Source organism: Eurosta solidaginis, chromosome 4, assembly GCF_040869045.1.
Source record: "Eurosta solidaginis isolate ZX-2024a chromosome 4, ASM4086904v1, whole genome shotgun sequence".
NCBI classification, from domain to species: Eukaryota; Metazoa; Arthropoda; class Insecta; order Diptera; family Tephritidae; genus Eurosta; species Eurosta solidaginis.
This window is the reverse complement of record NC_090322.1, coordinates 7,993,623-8,013,826: the sequence shown is the minus strand read 5'-3', so window position 1 is coordinate 8,013,826 and position 20,204 is coordinate 7,993,623. Positions and strand designations below refer to the sequence as shown.

The window sequence follows — 20,204 nt, the reverse complement described above, 5'->3', positions numbered from 1 at the left end:
TAAAATGTTAGGTATACGCACCGGCACTCACATTTTCAGGGGCGCGGATGTACTTCCGTGTAATTGGTTGGTGTTTAATTAAACAACGTGCTTATCAATAAAAAATATTATAGCGCATGATATCAAGTATAGCACATCACCAGGCCCGCCAGGTGTTTAGGGGGGGGGGGGGGGGGGGGGATTTCTGAGGGGGCCCCCGATTTAGAGGTACCATTACATTTTTTTTAATTCAGGAGAGTCTTTAGTTGTTCCGTGTGCAATTTTTAAGCCGAATTTCAAAAGCAACGAAAATCTGCATTTCGTTTTAATATTGTAACGATTTTACTGCAATTCCCCTTATTTGCAATCTTCTGCTAACGTTCGAATCACTAAACTGTTGAATAAATAACTCCACTTTTCAACAATGCAAAATGGCCTTTATTAAAGATCTTCACAATAATAACACTACTATTGCTCGACAGATGGAATGCTTAAATCAAACTTATTGATAGCTTAAATGAAACTGATTCCCGCGCCTCTACTGTTGCGGCCTTTTATACTTTGTGATTTCTCGTTGCATCTTCTAGGCGCTTCCAGAATTTACTTAGTTACAGCTATAAAATTATAACTAGAGATGCACGTGTATAGCTTCTGTTGTTGTTGTTGTAGCGATTAGGTTACTCCCCGAAGGCTTTGGGGAGTGTTATCGATGTGATGGTCCTTTGTCGGATACAGATCCGATACGCTCCGGTAACACAGCACCATTAAGGTGCTAGCCCGACCATCTCGGGAACGACTTATATGGCCACATTGAACCTTCAGGCCATCCCTCCCTCCCCACCCCCAAGTTCCATGAGGAGCTTGGGGTCGCCAGAGCCTCGTCTGTTAGTGAAACGGGATTCGCGGCTCGAAGGTGAGGTTGACAATTGGGTTGGAGAAGCTATATATTGCGCTACACAACCCCTTGAATCCCTGTGTATAGCTTCTCATATGCGCGTGTATTTGTGAGCGACACTTCCACAATTATAATTGCATACTTTTGGAAGCATCTCAGATAAGATATCTGTATGTGTTTGTGCGTTGCTTCTCCGCTGCGTGTACGTACATATGTGTAGACATAATGATTGAATTATTGATGTGACTTGAATCACTGCTTAGCATCGGCTTAGAGATGATAGTATCCCTTAGTGCTGCCAAATTTTCGTTACAAGTGTGAAAAAAAAATCTATATATATAAAAAGAAAGGCTAAAATGTATGTTAGTTGGTCGCCTGTGTTTGAAGAGATTCGTCGGTTCATTTTGTTCAAACTTTCACACATGTTGCGTAAATCTCACGCGGTGGTTACTACATAGGTTTGGTTGCGATCGATGTACAGGGTCTTGAGATATAGGTCGAAACGTGGACCCGAGTACCCCTAGAATGTGTTTAAAGAATATGGATAACAAATGAAAGCTGTTGATGAGTGCTTTAGTACAGAGTAATATATTATCCAGAGACGGACTGGGAGTGTTGTTAGGACTAGGATTGGGACTGAAACTCGCGAGTGGGACTGGGACTGGAATAAAATACATAAAACCCAATGGGAGAGGCAATAAGGGATGCAATAGAATGAGAAGAAATTGAGAGAAGAGAAAAGAGAGAAGGAGATTGAGAAAGAGATAGAACGAGATGAATATGGAGATAGATGAAGCGAAAAAGACGGAGGGAGGAGTGAATAAAAGTATTAGGAAAAAGTGAAGAGGGGGGAGGGCAGAGTCAGACGGAAAAAGCTTATTAAAATGTTGCTGATAGGCCAAATTTAGGACAGAAAATGTTTGCCGCGTCTTCTAGTATTAGTATAGAAGCATAGATCACAAGGAAAGTTTCTTTTGAAAATAGCCAAATATTTGATTTGTACCCATTTCCTGAAATCTAGAAGTTTCTACTTATTATTTATTCAGACAATCCAGTAATGTATAAGTAGCGCCCACAAGACCATCTAGATTTTTTACTTCATTAGGTACTCACTAAAGCAATAATGAGTTAATTAAGGATTTGTATTTTGTATGGAACATTGGGTTTATTAGGACCTTACTGTAGAACACTTGGGTAATTGTTTCATTAACCCTCTGTGTGAAATTGCTATAAAAATCAGTATGGGAAGGATGAACAGACGTTTAAGTTCACAACCAATTAACGTCTCATTAACACTTAACACAGGACCTTGATTATGTCAGTTCATTTAAGTTCGAGCAATTTTGCTGCTCAAAACTTAGTGTACTGCTCCCAACTCTGGCTTTGTGACGCTATAAAATAGACAATATAACTAATTAGTGTACCTTTTGCACTTTTCTGTGTTGATTCATTAAAAACACAAACATTATATCACATGGCTTTTCTCAATTCAATAGCACAATTAAACTGTGCAAATATATAAACAAATCACAAGGAAATATTCTTTTCAAAACAGCCAAATATTTGCTTTGTGCCCATTTCCTGAATCTAGAAGTTTCTACTTATTTGTTACTAGCTTATGCGCGTGGGTTTTACCCCACGTTTCTATAAAAATATGCAAGCTACGCGTAACTGGCCATGGGTAAAACATGAGTTGGTAACATTGACTTCTGCTTCAGCTAATGACTGTTGTTGTATGATATAATCATATTTGTAACAGCATTCCCCTCGCGTAGGTGAGGTTGACAATTGAGTTGCAAAAGCTCTGAAGCTATAAAGGTTTCGTATTGCGCTCATCAATTCCTTGATTCGCATCTAATGATCGTCCTTGAGCTTCATTGATAGGGAAAGGAAATTTGAGGCATTTAAAAATGAAAAGACAAATCTATCGGTATCAATGGAATCCTTGGTTTTAAACTTTTTTGTTTTTGAAATTTTCCGATAAAATGAATTGCTTCAATGACATCCGTAAAAGTTTTGTGATGAAAAGCCTTGTCCCACTACATAAGCGTGGAAAATCGAAATAACGAAGCATAAATATTATGATATTATGGGCCCTTTTTTACGGATCAATCGATGAGGAGCAATTTCTGGTGGCTCAAAAGAGCTAATAAACTCAATCGGATATGCACACCTTGGGACTCTTCCACGACTGTGTTAATAGAGTGATAAGTTGTCTTGATTCTAGTGATATTAACATCCTCATTTTAAGGTGCCTAAAATGCCTTTTCTCAAAGCAATTATAGTTTGTAAAGATAGATTCAATATTTGGAAGAAATATTAGATATTAAAGCTTCAGGTGATGTCATAATTTCTCAAAAACTTGCTGGAAAAGAAATTAAATCTGTTAGTAAAGAAATATGACTTTTGCCATAATTAATTTTAAGAAGTTGTTTAGCAAAAGCTGCTGCTGAAGTGTTTCCGCCAAAATGCCCTCTTATATTTCTAAAGAGAGTAAATTTTTGTACGTAAAGCCGTCTATACACGAAAAAGCACGCATTTACTTCAACTGCGGCTGTTCCAGCAAGTAACAGGAAAGCACCACCTTTGGGATGATCATTACACCTTAAAATTACATCAATTAAGATCAAATACATAAAACAGAAATGTTTTTTCCGGTTGTTCCATGCGTATCTAAAGCCAACCCAAAAGATAACAAAAAAGAGTACGAAAGGAATAACAGCCAAACCCAACTCTGCAATCAAATTTTACGTGTTGAAATAACCCAAGGTTTTAAGGCAGCCATAGTTCTGAAAGCCCCATTTGTCTTGTTTTTTTATTTCAATTCCATATATTACTGGTGCTGCTAGGAATTAACGTCATATAGCTCCATACCAATTTTCATTATTCCGCTTGTATGGTAGGTGCAACGCCCCTTCTTGCTCACCGCTTATTTTCTTAGTGGTGTTAGGGATTGATCCAATTTAACTCTTTACTGGATCTCAATGTTCTTGCATGAATACTTCCAGAGTTATGCTGTATCAAACATTTCGTTTGTATGGTAGGTGCCACCCTCTTTTTTATATTGAAGTTATGTTTAGCCTATGACCATCTTTGGAAGGTTTCTAGTGGGTGATTCAAATTCAGTTGTGATCGGTTGATCCGTTTAGGACGCAACCCGATCTATACCTGCATACATACATACATAATTTGAATTTTATATATATAGATTCACACAATCCACTAATGTATAAATAGCAACCACAATACTCAATATCTAACAAGTGTCTCAAAAAGTTATAATTTAAAATGAGTTTAAGAAATAATTTCGTGCTCCTGTTGATCGCGCTTAGCATCCCTTTCACCTACACGTATGAGGAATTTCGCACTGGAGCTGGCAGTTCTAGCAGTTCAGTGAATACAGATGATAAATCATATGTGGTGGGAATATATCATGAAAAAAATATGTTTGCGTTGGATCATTGGTCAATTAGGAATACGTGGTTACAGCTTTAGATTGCCTAAGTATAGAAGAAGGGAAAGAGATTACAGTTAGAGCTGGTGCAGACAGTAAACTTCTAAAGGGGCAACGGCAAGAACGCACAGCGGGTGATACTTTTCATAAAGCATTCACGGGAACGGACGATATAGATATAGGTATAATTAAAGTGTGCCCCAGCTTTAAGCAGGATCCTACAATAAGAACAATAAGACTTTGCAACACTGAATTAAAAACGGGTAAGGAAATGCAAGTTAGTGAATGGTATTCACCAAGTGAACCTACTCTCGAAACTATAGGACGCTGGAGCTCTTTAAAACGTTATTTCGATTTGGAAAGGGAACGTTTGACAACAACGGTTTATGGATTTGGTTCAACACTTGAAGTAGATTCTGGAACACCGGGCGTTGTTGACGGAGCTCTTTGTGCTGTGCAGGATCTAAGTTTCCTACTTTGCGACTGTTGTTATATACAGATTTATCTGAAGGAAGTATTGCTCGATCATTTATAAAAGATTTTACGGGATGTTCATAAGTGTAGTTATAAATTAAGTGCTGTCATAAAAGTATGTAATACTTCTAAATCAATAGTACAGAGAGGGTACACTCGCAAACATCAGAGTGCTGCTATATTTCTGTTACCTAATTATAATTTATTTTGTGTAAAACTTAAACTGCTACAATCAAAATGCTTCGCGAATTAAAAACGCATTGCGCACATATTGTTGTAGCAATATCGGAGTATTACATACATATATGACTGCTGAGTGGAACATCGCCCTATCTCGGCTGAAAGCCCCATTACAGAATTTTTTGTATAAATGACCGTTTTCGAAATGGTGGCTGAGATAGCGTGAAATTCCACTCAGCAGTCGGAATGACGATATTTTATGGTATGATCTAGAAAGAAATGTTGATTATTGCGATTCAATAAAAAGCTTTTATTATATTCATTGAATGCGTGATAAATAAAGTTGTTACTTTCTTTACTGACTTCAACCAAACTTATAAATTAATTTCTATTTCACCAACTACGAGTTGTCAAAAAATGAATACTCTTATCTTAAAACTCATTGGTAACGGGCTGGTACAAATTTCAGAAATGTGTATCAGGAAGACTTGGGCAGCCAAAAGAGGTTACTACCGTTGAGGAGTTGGATGAGTGCAACAACTCTGAGAAGATTCAAAAGGAAAGTAAAGCCACCATGGTGGAGTAAGGAGTTGATTCTTCTTACAGGGCAATTAAAAGAGATTCTTAAGTTGGCAGAAGTTGCGGAAAACAAGGAGTGCTGGGACGAATACAGGTCGAAGAGGGTTTCGGGGAAAAATTTCTGTGCGGACATCAAATATGAATGAGGAGTTAGTTAATCTCTTCTGCACAACATACTTACACCAAAGGCAAGTCAATCGATACTGCATTGCATAGGGTGGTCATAAATGTAGAGAAAGGCCTGGAACACCAAGAATATGCTGTAGGTGTTTTTCTGGAGCTTTCAACAGTATCTCGAAACGAATAAACACGGACAGTCTCAACTCAATTAAAGTACATCCCGCCTTTACAAAATGGATCGGCTCGATGCTAAGCTGCAGAGTGATTACGTCGCAATGGGGTCTATGCAACAAAACCTGTAAACAGAGGAGCGCCGCAAGGTGGCGTTTTAGGGGCGTCCACGGTATTGGTGATGCTAGTTTATCGACCAATTGCTTAGGCGGTTCAACGGAGGACCAGTAAAACTGCATATCAGATGACGTTAACAACAATCAGCTCTCTGATGGATCAGGCACTTCGAGATGTACAGGCCTGGGCATCTGGTGTCGAGTTATCCACCAAACCTACAAGAACAATATAGCCCCAAAATATCTAGGAGTCATCCTAAATAGTAAGTTGTCTGTGAAAAAGGATGCTGGGATGCACGTGGGGCCTATCACCCAAACTCTCTTACGGCAATTGTCAAACCGCTACTTCGATATAAGGTCCTTGTTTGGTGGACAGCCACAGAAAAAGGTATACATACCAAACAACTTGAGGATAATGGAGATTATTAATGATTAGCATAACGGGAGCCGTAAAAGCTACTCCGACAGTAGCATTGCTTGCCATTCTACACATCACGCCTGCAGATCTAATGGCCAAAAGAGTAGCGTTAGCCACTGTAACAAGACTCAAGGCCTCGGGGCAGCTTGAGTGCAGGCCGTATGGCCATAGCTGTATAGCTCATCTAATATTGGAGAAACGGAATATATGGTGCCGTGTCTGTGCTTCGACTTCAACTTCTTTTGAAAATGCGTATCAGATTTACACACGGCGACTCTTTCTAAGCAAAAGTTTGACATTTTATATCAGTTCTTTCTAAACATTTTTTTATTCAGTGAAAATTTAAAAATTATTGTGAAATATAAGAAATATCAAATAAAGTTTTAAAAACTTCTATTCAAAATCAACCAAAAGTTCCTCAATCAAAAAAAAAAAAAAAAATCACAAAAACCACAATTTCAAAACAGAAGAAAACCAGCTCAAAGAGAGTCGCCGAGCACAAGAAACTCGCTGCCCGCGCTTACCTCGTTACCCCCTCTTCACCAAATAACGAGTTTCAACAACAAAAACATTTGTGTATAAACAGCGACTTAAGCTCCTATTATATGAAATGGCAATGGACACGTCAATTTAAAAAGTTTTATAAACGTTTTGTACTTTTCCCTCCATATTCATAACAAATAAAATAGGGTTAAAAAGCTCTTATGACTCAAAAATTTGTACGGAAATGTCAATTTCAACCCGGTCAATACGCCTACAATTTGGAAAGTTTTAATTGCATTCCTAATCCAGTAATTGATAAAAATACTGTTGTTCAGAGCCTTCTCGGTTTGAAACCGATTTTCTCTCCGGGTCCAGATTGTGTTCCTAGTTGTTTACTCAAATACTGTGCAGTTAACTTATCTGAGCCGGTACATAAATTATTCCAATTATCTACGAAATCTGACACTTTTCCATTGATTTCGAAGAAATCATTTATTATATCTTTCAACAAAAAAGGTAGTAGGTCTAGTATCGAGAACTATAGAGGTATAGCTAAGCTTTCAGATATTTCCAAAACATTTGAGCGAATAATTAGAAGTCAACTTCAACACATGTGTAGCTCCATATTATCGCCCTGCCAGCATGGTTTTGTGCCGCGTAGATCAACTACTACCAACTTGATAGAATTTACTTCTTTTGTAATGGATGGATTTTTAAACAATAGACAAACGGATGTGATCTTTACCGACTTCAGTAAAGCGTCTGACTCTGTCAATCATAAGCTTTTACTTTACAAACTTAATTTACTTGGATTTCCGAAGCATTTACTTGTTTGATGTAACGTCTGGTGTGCCTCGGGGTAGTGATTTGGGTCCGTTACTTTTTACCTTGTTTATAAATGTGGTAAATGTGTGGTGGTTTGTGGTAAACTCTCATACATTCCCGAATTCTTATGTATGCGGATGATGTTAAACTTTGTTACTCATACTTGCCTTCGGAGTCTTCCCGTGTGGAGTTTCTTCAGGCAGACTTGGACTCATTTCAATGCTGGTGTACTGCAAATTTACTAGTTTTGAATTGCTCAAAGTGCAAACTAATGACATTTTACTGAGTGAAGCGAAGTTTGACATCGTATACGTTAAACAGCACGTCTTTGGAGCGTATATCTGTCGTAAGTGATCTAGGCGTTCTTTTTGATCCTAAACTGACTTTTAATACGCATATTTTACTAATGGTAACCAAAACAACGGGTATACTCGATTTTGTGAAGCGATGGGCTAAGGAGTTTAATGATCCGTATCTGACTAAGACCCTCTACACATCGTTGGTACGACCAATCTCAGAGTATTATGCATGTGTCTGGTGCCCAATAAATAATAAAGAAATGCTGAGAGGTTTATATTTTTTGTGAATATAGGGGTTTATCCATAAAAGGGTTACAATTTTTCACGGGTATTTCACCAAAAAGTTTCATTGCTATAACCGACAGAGTGATTTAAATAATAAGATTTAGTTTATATATGTAGCTTTAACTTAAATTGAGAAGTATTTTTGTTGTGTAAAATTCCTGAAATCTAGAAGGTAAAGTTTTTGCTTATTTGAATTAACGCGACTCAATTATGTATAAATAGCGTTCACAAAAGTTGTCTTGCTTTACTTTAAACTTAACAAGCGACGGGAAAAGTCTTAAGCGTGGATCGTGAACTATATCCATTTAGGAACAGAGCCATCAAACGTTGGGCATTTTACCTTCAGAGTGGACGTTGAAGTGATTTTACGGTTTCATTGTAACTCCTGGATTCGATCTTTCAAAGCATCCATCTCGGCCTCAATTTTATGTTATCGGTCACTAAAAGCCTCCATCTGCGATGAAATCTTTTTTTCTTGTGCCTCCAGCTTTGATTATAGATAACTTTTTGTGATGGTGGGGGAGATAATTTGACAATTTTTTTGTTTTACTTTTAAGTTATTTTTATTTGTTCTTTTTTATAATCATGAGAATCACTTGTTATATTGTATAAAAACAAACAAAAAATAGGGATAGATTTTTAATTGCGTGCCCTCAATATGCGAAAAAGTCTTTCAATAATTAAAGAAGGAAATCAAGTTTTTCGATAACTTATGTATGACTTCATCAGCTTTGATTGCAATGTCATGATGAATAGCCAGAGTCAGTCCATTCAAGCGGTTCTATAATAAAAAAATGATGCACGAATTAAGTTTTAATTTTAGAATAAAATTCATAGATCTTAAAGCAACTATAATTACTTACTTCTTTTGTCGTGTTTCTCAGAATCGCCTTTATCCGTTTCAAACATGCGTTCCGCGGTTGATATCGATACCGGTAAAATAGCTAATATCTTCAGCAATACGTTGATATTCGGAAAATTTTCTTCTGGACAATGATCAAGCGCATCAAAAGTGTTTCCAGGTTTGATATCGCCTCTACGAATAAAATATCCGTTCCACACTTCTAATCCGACAAAAACAGCAGGTGGCTCCGCAGCGAGAAACTCCTGATAAAGCTCAACTGTCTTGATAAACTTATCAGCTACTTTTTCAATTTCATTCAAATCATGCTTAAAAAACGCCGAAAATCCTTCTAGTATATTTTCATGTTAAGTGAATCTTTCTCCAAGATCCATGATGTAAGAATCTAGGAACGGATTGAACACTGCTACACGAAAATAATCTTTTGTACTTTGAACTTCGGGATTTTCCCGTTTTTTTGCTTTGTCTACGCGGTATTCTTTTGTGATGTATATTGGAATGATTTTCCGCCATCTCTTGTCAAATTTGGTTTTGAGAGAAACCGGTTTCGCCGTTGTGCCATCGTCAGTGCCGATTTTCGTTCTGATCTGTTGTTGTCGTTTGTCCTGTATTTATAGTTCGTAGGTACATGAGCAGTTATTGTCAAAATTGATGCTTGTGTATGTTTAGTTATGTGTATGTGCTGTGTGTTCATTCAGAACCGAGGGTGGTTTTTACTGATCGATTTGTGTGGCTGACTGGGGCAGGTAAAAATCCGTTATTTTAGTCTATTGACCTTCTTTGCGGGTTTTTCGTTTCGGTGCGTTAATTGTTTTGTGTTTATGTGTTGTTGTGTGTTTGTCTGTTATACCTGTGTGATTACTTTGTTTCTTGTAAACAAGTTTTAAAGGCTCGAATATTGTGTCAGAAATTGAGTTTATCTGTTCGTTTATTTTTCTACCGTCGAATGTTTTCTGTTTGTAGATTTCCATGTTTTCGAGTACGTTGAGACGTCGGCCTTTTGCTTGTATGTGAAGAACCCTAACTCTTTTATTGATGTTTGCTGGGGAACATTCATTCTCGACCATGTGATTTGCGAAGTTAGACTCGGGTATAATGTTTGGATTCCGTATTTTTTTGTTTTAATCTCTAATATGTTCTCTGAACCTCGTTCTTATTTGCGGTCCTGTTTGTCTTATGTAACTATGTTGTGTCGCCCGAGACTCCGCTGTTTTGAATGATGTGTTAATGTTTTATTTTTTTAAAGAAGTTTGCCAATTTATATGTTGCTTTTTCAGTATATGTCATAGTCGTCCAGCTATTATTTTCCTTTTCATTATTTCTTTTTGGTTCTCCATTTGTCCTTCTGTGCTTATCCACTAGTGCTTTTTTATATCCGTTGTTTGCAGCGATATTATATATGACCTCAAGTTCTCTCTTATATGCCTCTTGTGTAAGAGGTGTTCTTTCAAGTCTATGTACCAAGTGCCTTAATGCTGCAGTACCTGGGCGACCGAACTTTTCTCGGCAATCTTCGAGTATGCCGCATAACTTACTTTGTTCTACATGTCATCAATAATCAAACTCTACTATTTTATATGCACATAAATTATATATTTTTACTTACCAATACTTGATTCCCTTAAAAATAGATTTCGAAAACATATCAAACACTAACCGCAAAATGAACTGGAATGAAAAATTTGAAATGGGTAATTCCAGCCTATCGCATAAGGGATTGTTATGACAATTAGTGAAATCGATAACTAAGTTATTTAGGTCGAGTATCTTCATGCGCCGAATTATTAATTTCACACATTTTTTGGTTATACACCATGAAAGTCTCACAATTTTATTACATTCCAAAAACTTGTAAATTTCACGAATGACAACTATCAGTTATGACAACTATCAGTTAGTTGAATTAAATGTCAACTTACTTCCCTAAGCGCCATCGTTGGTAAGTAATTAAATGGTTAGATGTCGTTTTCAAATTGAACATATGCCTCTAGTGTTCAATGGTAGTAAATTACCTTGGTGAGATATCTTTTTGCTACGGTGAGAAATCTTTCTAATAGTAATCTGTGAGAAATTGCAATTATTCATTTCATATTTGCTAAAAATATGCATTTAATAATATTTTGCTAGAATTTGCCACGGTGCCTTGATATTGCATTTAAATTTTATTAGCGTGTACGAAATTTAGAAAATTAAGTCGAATCATGTGTAGGATTTTTTTACGAAGATTTTTAAATTTGATGTTCTCATTTAAAGCTTTAATAGAATATGAGTAAGTAGAGTACTATTTCTATGTCTACCCACCCCAACCCTAAATGGCAACCCCACTCAAAAATGTCTCTATTGTAATGCGTAGTGAAATACCTTTCGTTTGATATAATTTCGAATAGGTGGCAACCTTGTAAAACATTCTGAGTGGCAACACCTAGGTAGAAAGTCTTAGAGGGTGATACATTATCTCTGCCAAATTTCATTTAAATCGGTTGAGCCGTTCCCGAGATTGTTCGGCTATACAAACAAACAAGAATTGCTCGTTTAAAGTTATAAGATTTTTATGCTGTTGAGGGTGATTTGAGGTATTATGTATTATTGTGTGGGTGGCCGTGGGCTTTCTATATATGTCATAGTTAAATCTTTTATTAATATTTATCGTGAGTAGGGCTGTCAACTGCATCCGGATTTTTCAACTATCCGGATAAACCGGTTAGATAAGCAAGAAATCTGGCTATCCGCTGTTCGGATATCCGGATACGTAAATGTAAAATCCGGATATCCGTATGTCCGGATACTGGAATATAAAAGTTGAATATCTGCATATGAGAATTGAACGAAGCAAACATCGAAAAATTGTTCACAAAATATGTTTGTAGATTATTAAATTAACATCAAAAATTAAAAAGCTACAATTTTGCAAACATCAACAATTTCACAAAGCGTCAATTTAAAATAATAATGAGCGCTAAAATGGTCAGCAAGATTTGGGATCATTTCCAAAAAAATGAAAATAAGAACAGTGCCATTTGTTTATATTGTGAAAAAAAATTACAAAACAAAGGATCGCCATCAAGTCTATGGAGTCACTATCGGTTTTTCCATCTTCAAGGGAACGGTATGGACGCAGCTTTTCTCTCTGAATCTGCGCCAGGATATAAGCCGAGTAACAGTTCATCACAAAGTCATTTTATCACAATTCGGAATGTTCAGAACCCCCAATGAAGAAATTTCGAACATCACGCGTAGCTCAAACCGTTCGCAATAAGTATGTATATGTACAAAGAACGTCAAGAGATAAATACACAAGCCTTCGCTAATATGATTGCTGTTGATTTATTGTCTATTTCATTGGTGGAATGTGATGGATTCAAGAAGTTTGTTAATGTCCTCGTACATTGTCGCAAAACAATTTCCGATAGAATTCAAGCCATGCATAACCGTGAAATAGAGAAAGTTAAGAAAAATCTCAGTTCAGCATCTGACAAAGCTTTGACCACTGATTGCTGGACATCAGGAGCCACCCGATCTTATATGGGACTTACAGCGCGTATTTAGATTATAATTGGACTCCTCGCTCTTTTAATTTGCTCACCGAAGGAATGACTGAAAGCCACACAGCTGAGAATTTAGAAGACTCGTTTCGAGATGGCATGGAAGAATGGGATATCAAAGAAAAAGTCACAACTATTGTACACGACAACGCGAAAAATATAAGAAATGCTGTTCCTGACAACCAGTCATCCATGCAGTGCACATACACTTCAATTGAGTGTTAATTTAGGAATGAAACTACCGGAATGTTGAGAGTCATCCAAAAGGTTTCGCAACTGCTGATGAGTTTCAATCATTCGAGTAAACGTACATATGCTCTCGAGAAACATTTAATACAAACTGAAAAGACAGTTTAAGAACTAATCCAAAGTTGTCCAACTAGATGGAATTCAGTTCTTTTTATGTTGGAAAGAGTTAAATAGCTTAAATCTTCTATTGTTGCAGTAATTGCTGATCGTTCAATTTTCTACAACAATACCACTCAAAATATCGCAATTTCGGACAGTGACTGGGATGCAGTTGATGTTCTAAAAAGTTTACTCACCCCTTCCGAAATTGCGACAAATGTGCTTAGCAGTGACAGAGAGATTACAATATCTAAAGTGAAACCCATCATTCATAAAATTATTAATGAGCATCTGAAATTTAAGAGCACTGATATCAAGATGGCAAAAACATTCAAAGAAAAAGTAGCTGCAAATTTGAGAAGACGTTTTTCTTTTGAAAACATTGAAGATGCATCTCTGGAAAATATCAGTATTGCACATATGGCGAGTTGTCTTGAGCCGAGTTTCAAACAGTTGAAGCACGTTGATACCGATGCTTTTCGTAACAAAATAACAATGATGTGGAAAAAATGTGCAATAAAATGGGTACTGCTGATAAGAATGCCCAAGAAAAAGCTCCGGAAAACAGTAGTCTCTCGCCCATGGATATACTCCTAAATGATAATGACAGTGACACAAGGGAGGAAGACGAGTTTCAGCGCTACTTATTCGAAGAACAAATAAACTACAGTCTCAGTGCCAGCAATTGGTTGCAAGACCAGGAAAAAATACATCCCAATCTGTCGAAAATCGCCAAAAGATATCTTGCGGTACCTGCCACTTCAACAGCTTCTGAAATGGTATTTTTAATTGCTGGAAATGTAGTTTGTCCCACACGAATTTGAGTCGGGAAATGATATCGGCACTTGCTTTCTTACACCAGAACAAGAAGAAAATAGTTTAACATCATATTACATATTTCTCAATACGAGCCTTTTTTGTATTCACTGTTAATTGATTTAAATGCCCCACGAATTTATTGTTATTAATGTTAAATAAACATATATGGTACATCATTTTGTTGCTTTCACTGGATATCCAAAAATACGGTTATTACCCGGATCTTCATAAATCCGGATATCCGAATAGTTTCACAAACGAATATTAACCGGATATCCATGCTGTCCGGATTTTATCCGTACCCACGGATATCCGTATGGATATCCGGATATTCGAATATGCGGATAGTCCCAGCCTTAATCGTGAGGTCTAGATAGCTGATTCCTCCGTCTTTTTCGGTTTCCATGGTAAATTTTATATTTCGGTGCTGCTTGTTGAAGTACTCCAGTACAAGCTCTTCGTTATTAGTAGTTAAAACGCATATTATGTCATCCACGTATCTAACATAAAATGACACGCCTAATTTGGACTTCAGCTCCTGTATGTACTTTTCTTCCAGATTTTGCATGAACACTTCCATAAGAATTGCTGATGTGGGGCTTCCCATTCCAAGACCGTTTGTTTGTCTATATATTTTATTGTTGAATTGAAAATAGTTTTGACGTAAAGTAAAGATACCAATTTGCTGTTCTTTGTTAGCTCTACGGTCTCAAGTTTCTCTATTAGCTCTGTTGTGTTAGCTACGGCATATTCGTTCCTTAGCTCCAGAGAATCTGTCAGACTCTCTTGAATTTAAAGAAATGTCATAGTACCTCTAATTCGCGGGCCCTCTATAGTTTGCACTACAGACACGTCTAATAATTCCCTTTTGAATCGTTACAACTGGTGACAATTTATTTGCCGAGGCGCCACCCCAGCAGCTGATACCATATTGAAGTTTAGATTGAAATATGCCGTAGTAAATAGTTTTTAAAGTAGATACCGTGCAACACTTTTTGAGACGATAGAACTGCCTAGTAGTATAGAGAAAGTACTGTTTCAATGTATGGATCATGATACAAAAAATGGAGGTAGTTCCATTTCGTGTGACATTAGCCACTTGACTTTTGCGGGGGCCGTGGCAATTTCATAAAAGTCTAGTCACCAGATTGAAAAATGTTATAATTTTTTGTGATTTTGATGGATTTGAAATAAACATATACTAGTCAAATATTTTAATTGTTTTTTTTTTTTTTTTTTTTTTAAATAAACGCGAAGAAATGAGCTGTGCGCATTAGAAATGCGCAAATACAAAATACCAATGCAAAAAAAAAAAGGTATTTCGTTTTTCAAGTTACCAAAAATTCCGTTTATAAAACAGCAATGACTCGAAGCATGCGAAGTAAGGGAAGAAAACCTTCCCAAATGTCCTTACGAACATAGTCGCGCTACAACTTGGACCAGATCTCATCAGCAATATGCATGTATTCTGCAGGTCTTCGCTGTTATCGATTTTTAAGAAAGAAAGAAATTATTCCCTTACCATCTGCATCAACTTTGCGCAGGTGGGCATCGAAGTTATGTGCATCCGAAGAAAAGCTGTGTGTTTTGTCATTTGACGAGATGAAAGTCTGGGAAGAATGGGCTTTCTATCGAAAAAATTACGTAATTTTGCCCCCATCGCGAAAGGTTCAGGTCGCTATGGTGCGGTCTTTACGTGGAAATTGGAAGCAGCCATATTGTATAATTTTGATATGAACATGGCAGCAAGTACTCTTAATCTAATTATACATAAGCTGCACGTAATCGTTAAACTTTTTTTTTTTAGGGAGAACCTTTTTTCGTCTTCGCCATTTAAATTTACATCTAAAAGAAACTAAAATTTATTATGGAAATAACAAAACGAGAAAAATCACAACTTGATTGTATATTTGTCAAGAATTTAATTTATTGAATAAAAAGGTCATAAAGACGCACATACGAGTACAAACATTTATTATTTTTTTTTTTTCAAATTGAGGGTCAGCCTGCCATGAAAGTAAGTATACAAAACATATTTATGAGTCATTTTTTTCTAAGTAAAATTACATGTTTCACAGCATTTTCAATATATATATATCCAGATAAATCGTACTAAAGCATATTATTATTGTCTCAGATGACCATTGCGTTTTCATACTGAAGGAAATGTCAATCCCAAAAATCCACAATTTCGCCTTAAATAGTAACGGTATGGCAACGCTTCTAGCAAAACAACAAACATTTTGAAACTTCAAAAGTCCCCAAATACGTCAACAATTTTTGAGTGGAACTACCTTCTTTTTTGTATCATGGTATGGATGTGCGCAGACCAATTCACACGATTGTCAATTATTATACCAAGAAATTTAAAATTCTCAACAACATCAACTCTGAAACAGTTGTCACTGCATTGAATATTGCAATCGAAAAAACTTATCGCAACATTCTGAGTGCACACCATATGGTGTGAGTTAAAACGAAGGCATCCTTTGGCATGAAATATAATATCACAGCTAGGGAGTTCTTTGGCAACATGGCTAAAATACATAAGTTTCGTTTTATTACTAAGAAGTAGTCGGTGTGAAGCAAACCAAGCTCTCAGCAAATGCAAATCAAAATTTATGTCACATATTAATTCAAGTTCACTAGTTGTACTGTAGGCAATGGCCAAATCATCTGCAAACGCAGTGGTTTTGCCCTTAAATGGCAGATAAAATATTGAATTGATGTATAATAGGAACAATATTGGACCAAGAACAGAACCTTGGGGTACTTCCAGATTTACAAACAGTGGGCTACTGTAACTGCTATCTACTTTTACTCTTTGTATTCTGTTAGAAAGATAGGATTTAAACCAGTTATGAATAAAGCTTCGGAAGCCTGCATGATGTATTTTATCCAAGAGAATATCTCTATCGACCATGTCAAAGGCTTTTGTTATATAAACAAATATGCCGGCGCAGTTTGTTTTACAGTCTAGAGCTCTGTAAATATTTGTGCAGAAACTCAGCAGAGCGTCTTCTGTTGATAAACCGGAACGAAATCCAAACTGCATAGGACTCAAAAAGTTTGAATTGTCTAGAAAATTTAAAATTCTTTTTTTGACTGCTTTTTCAAATACTTTCGATAAAGCGCGAGAGTAGTGATATGGGTCTATAGTTGTTTGCATCCCTCTTGTCCCCCTTTTTGTAAAACGGAATAACAACAGCGCTTTTAAGGATATCAGGAAAAATCCCTTGAGTAACACTGGCGTTGTATAAGTATTTCAATATATCAACTATATTAAGAGATATTCTCTTGAGTAGTATATCGTTAGCTTAATGTGAAAATGTGCTAAGTCACTTTTTTTGAAAAATTTTATTTTAATGCAGTTTTAAAACTGAATTCAAAATACATCGATCACAAAAAAAAAAAAAATAAAATTTTTTATTTTTACGTGCTGGGGGCAATGATGTGTAAATGTGCTAAGTCGTCAGCTGTTAAAAAAAAATGTGCTAAGTCAACCTGTCAATAATATCAATCTGAATTACTAGTCATTTCTTTGTGCGCGCATTTTATTTATTTATTTAATTCATTCAGTCTAAAAGTACATGATTTGTTGTTGTTGTTGTATTAACGATAGAGACACTGCCCGAAGGTTTTGGGGAATGTTACCGATGTAGATGGCCCTTTGCCGGATATAGATCCGGTACGTTCGGGTAACAAAGCACTATTAAGGTACTACTAGCTCGACCATCTCGGTAACGATTTACATGACCACATTAAACCTTCTAGGTCATCCCGCCCTCCCCACCAACTAGTTCCATGAGGAACTTGGGATCGCCAGAGCCTCGGCTGTCAATGAAACAGGATTCGCCACGGTTAGGTGAGTTGACAATTGGGTTGGAGAAGCTATATATTGGGCTGGCAACCCCTTGAAATTTGATTTAGCCATTTGAGACAAGCCTTTGGTGTATGATAAATGCTTTGCGCTAACTATAATTTACTTCAATTCTTACATGTCGATAACTACATGCTTTCTTACAGACTAGTTAAAAATAGAAAACAATTCAAGTTTAAACATATATAAGCTGTTATTAAAATTAATAACACCACTGAATCGATTTGCTAGATGTATAGTCCTAGTTATAGGTTCATTCATAGCATAATTCGTTTTATGAGTTATTTCGATAAATAATCTATTATGCCTAAGATCACGCAGTGGAATATATGGAACGAACAAAGTAGATAAATCAGAGCAACTTATGATCAAGTTTATTACGTTATAGGCAAGCATGAGTGAGATAAAAGTTCTTCTGTCATGAAAAGCCTGAAGACCAAGCAATTTGTGCCTGCTGGTATATAATGGGAGGCCGTCTGGCCAGTGAAGCATACGTAAAGAAATTTTGTAAAAAATTTTTGGAACTTTCTCAATTTTATAGGAGTTAGATTCATAGAAAGGATTTCATATTATTGAGCAATATTCAATACCACTTCTGACCAAGGATATATAAATTGCCTTCAACGTCATAGGGTCCTTAAAGTCAACTGAACCTAACCATTGCAACAAATTTTGAAACAACGAAATCAATGTGACTAGAAAAAGATAGTTTGGAGTAAAAAATTACAACCAAGTCTTTACTCTCTTGACAACGATTAAGAGATTTAGCATTTAGTTTGTAGATAAAGTATGTGACAGTTGTCTTCATGGAATAAGACACAACACAGCATTTGTTTGAATTTAAATATAAGAACCGTTAGAAATAAAATAAATAAATAACTGTAAGGCGCGATAACCTCCGAAGAGACTTTAGGCCGAGCTTCTCTTCCAGTTCACGTCGTGCTCTTTTTTTTAATTTTTCCTACAAATTGGCGGGACGGGACCTATTTGCTTTATGCCGACTCCGAACGGCGTCTGCGAAGCAGATGAGTTTTCACTGAGAGCTTTTCATGGCAGAAATACACTCTGAGTGCTTGCCAAACACTGCCGAGCGGCGACCCCGCTTAGAAACATTTTCTTCTAATTGAAAAACAAATAGTATTTTTTGTGAAATATATAGTTATAGTGTTATATTTCAATCATTAAAGGGGAGGAGTGATGGGGAAACATATTGAGTAAAAAGTGCTAAGTCAGGAGAAAAAATTTGTTTTGAGTGAGGAAATTGCTGCTGGGTTAGCATACATAATTTTTATTTACCCTTTTCAAAGCTTCTGCACTCAAAAGTATTGCAACTAAGGTATCCTCATTCACAGTTTTGAAAAAAAGGTTATTTCAAAAATTATTGAGTTTTTTTCGTCTCCTGTAAAATTCGTAAAAAGTGACTTAGCACATTTTCACATTAAGCTAACGATATTTGAAATACCATCCTCACCACACGAACTCGAGTTTTGCAGTCTGTTAATAATTTTAATAATTTCAAAGCTTGAAATGGTTTTAAAAAAGAAGCTATTTTGAGCCCAATTAAACGAGAGTGGAGACTGACAATCGCAGCTGCTTGAACTTAGATTACCAATCGTGGTAAAGTGTTTGTTAAATTTGTTAGCTACTTCTACAGCGTCTGAAATTAGCTGACTCTCAGTACGCAATACAACTGGCTCATCACCCTTAATGCAGTTTTTATTTTGAATAGTGTTGACCACGCCCATTCTTTTCTTGAGTTGCCAAATGCTGATTCGAGTTTTTTACGAAAAAAGTTATCGCGTGTTTATTTCATTATTGGTCTGTTTACGAATTTTGTTGTATCGGCACCGAAGCCTTGCATTTACCGGGACGCTTAGCACACCCTTTCCTTAATTTATTTTTAAGCTTTATTTTATTTAAGAGATCCCGAGTGATCCAAGGCTTAAGTCTAATATTTTTCTTTGAAAGGCTTAAAGTATAAGTGGAATTGTTAATATGCGCTTTTAACGTTTTTATGAAAACGTCATAAGCTAGCGATATATCATTTTCAGCGTATACGGTAGCCCAACTTTCAAAACGTAGCTTTAGGTTCAACTTGGTAAAGTTAACTTTAGTTAGGGATTTACGAATACACTTAAGATTTGGTTTGCCTAATGCAATTCTTTTTATCTGTAAACCGGTCATCGTGTGATCGGTCACTTGTAAGTCCATATTAAAACTAGAACAGTCTCTACACTGAGAAGCGTTAAAGCGACAAAAAACGTTATCAATACAAGTACCTGAGTTTATTCGTGTTGGTTCATTAATATATGAAGTTAAACCGTTTTCAGCCATTAATGCCAAATAGTCATCAGTTAGTATGCAATGGTGTAGAAGGTCTAAATTAAAATCGCCTAAAACAAAAAAATTGCTAGCTTTTTCATTGCTTACGATAGATGAATATTCGTCAAGAAAAGCAGAAGTAGGTACATACTG

General features: G+C 36.3%; 1 long non-coding RNA gene across 1 annotated transcript in view; it reads left to right on the top strand.

The window, feature by feature from the left end:
- The window catches only part of LOC137248942 (uncharacterized), a 325,966-nt gene that overhangs the window by 156,559 nt on the left and 149,203 nt on the right, over positions 1–20,204 (top strand). The window lies entirely within an intron of this gene.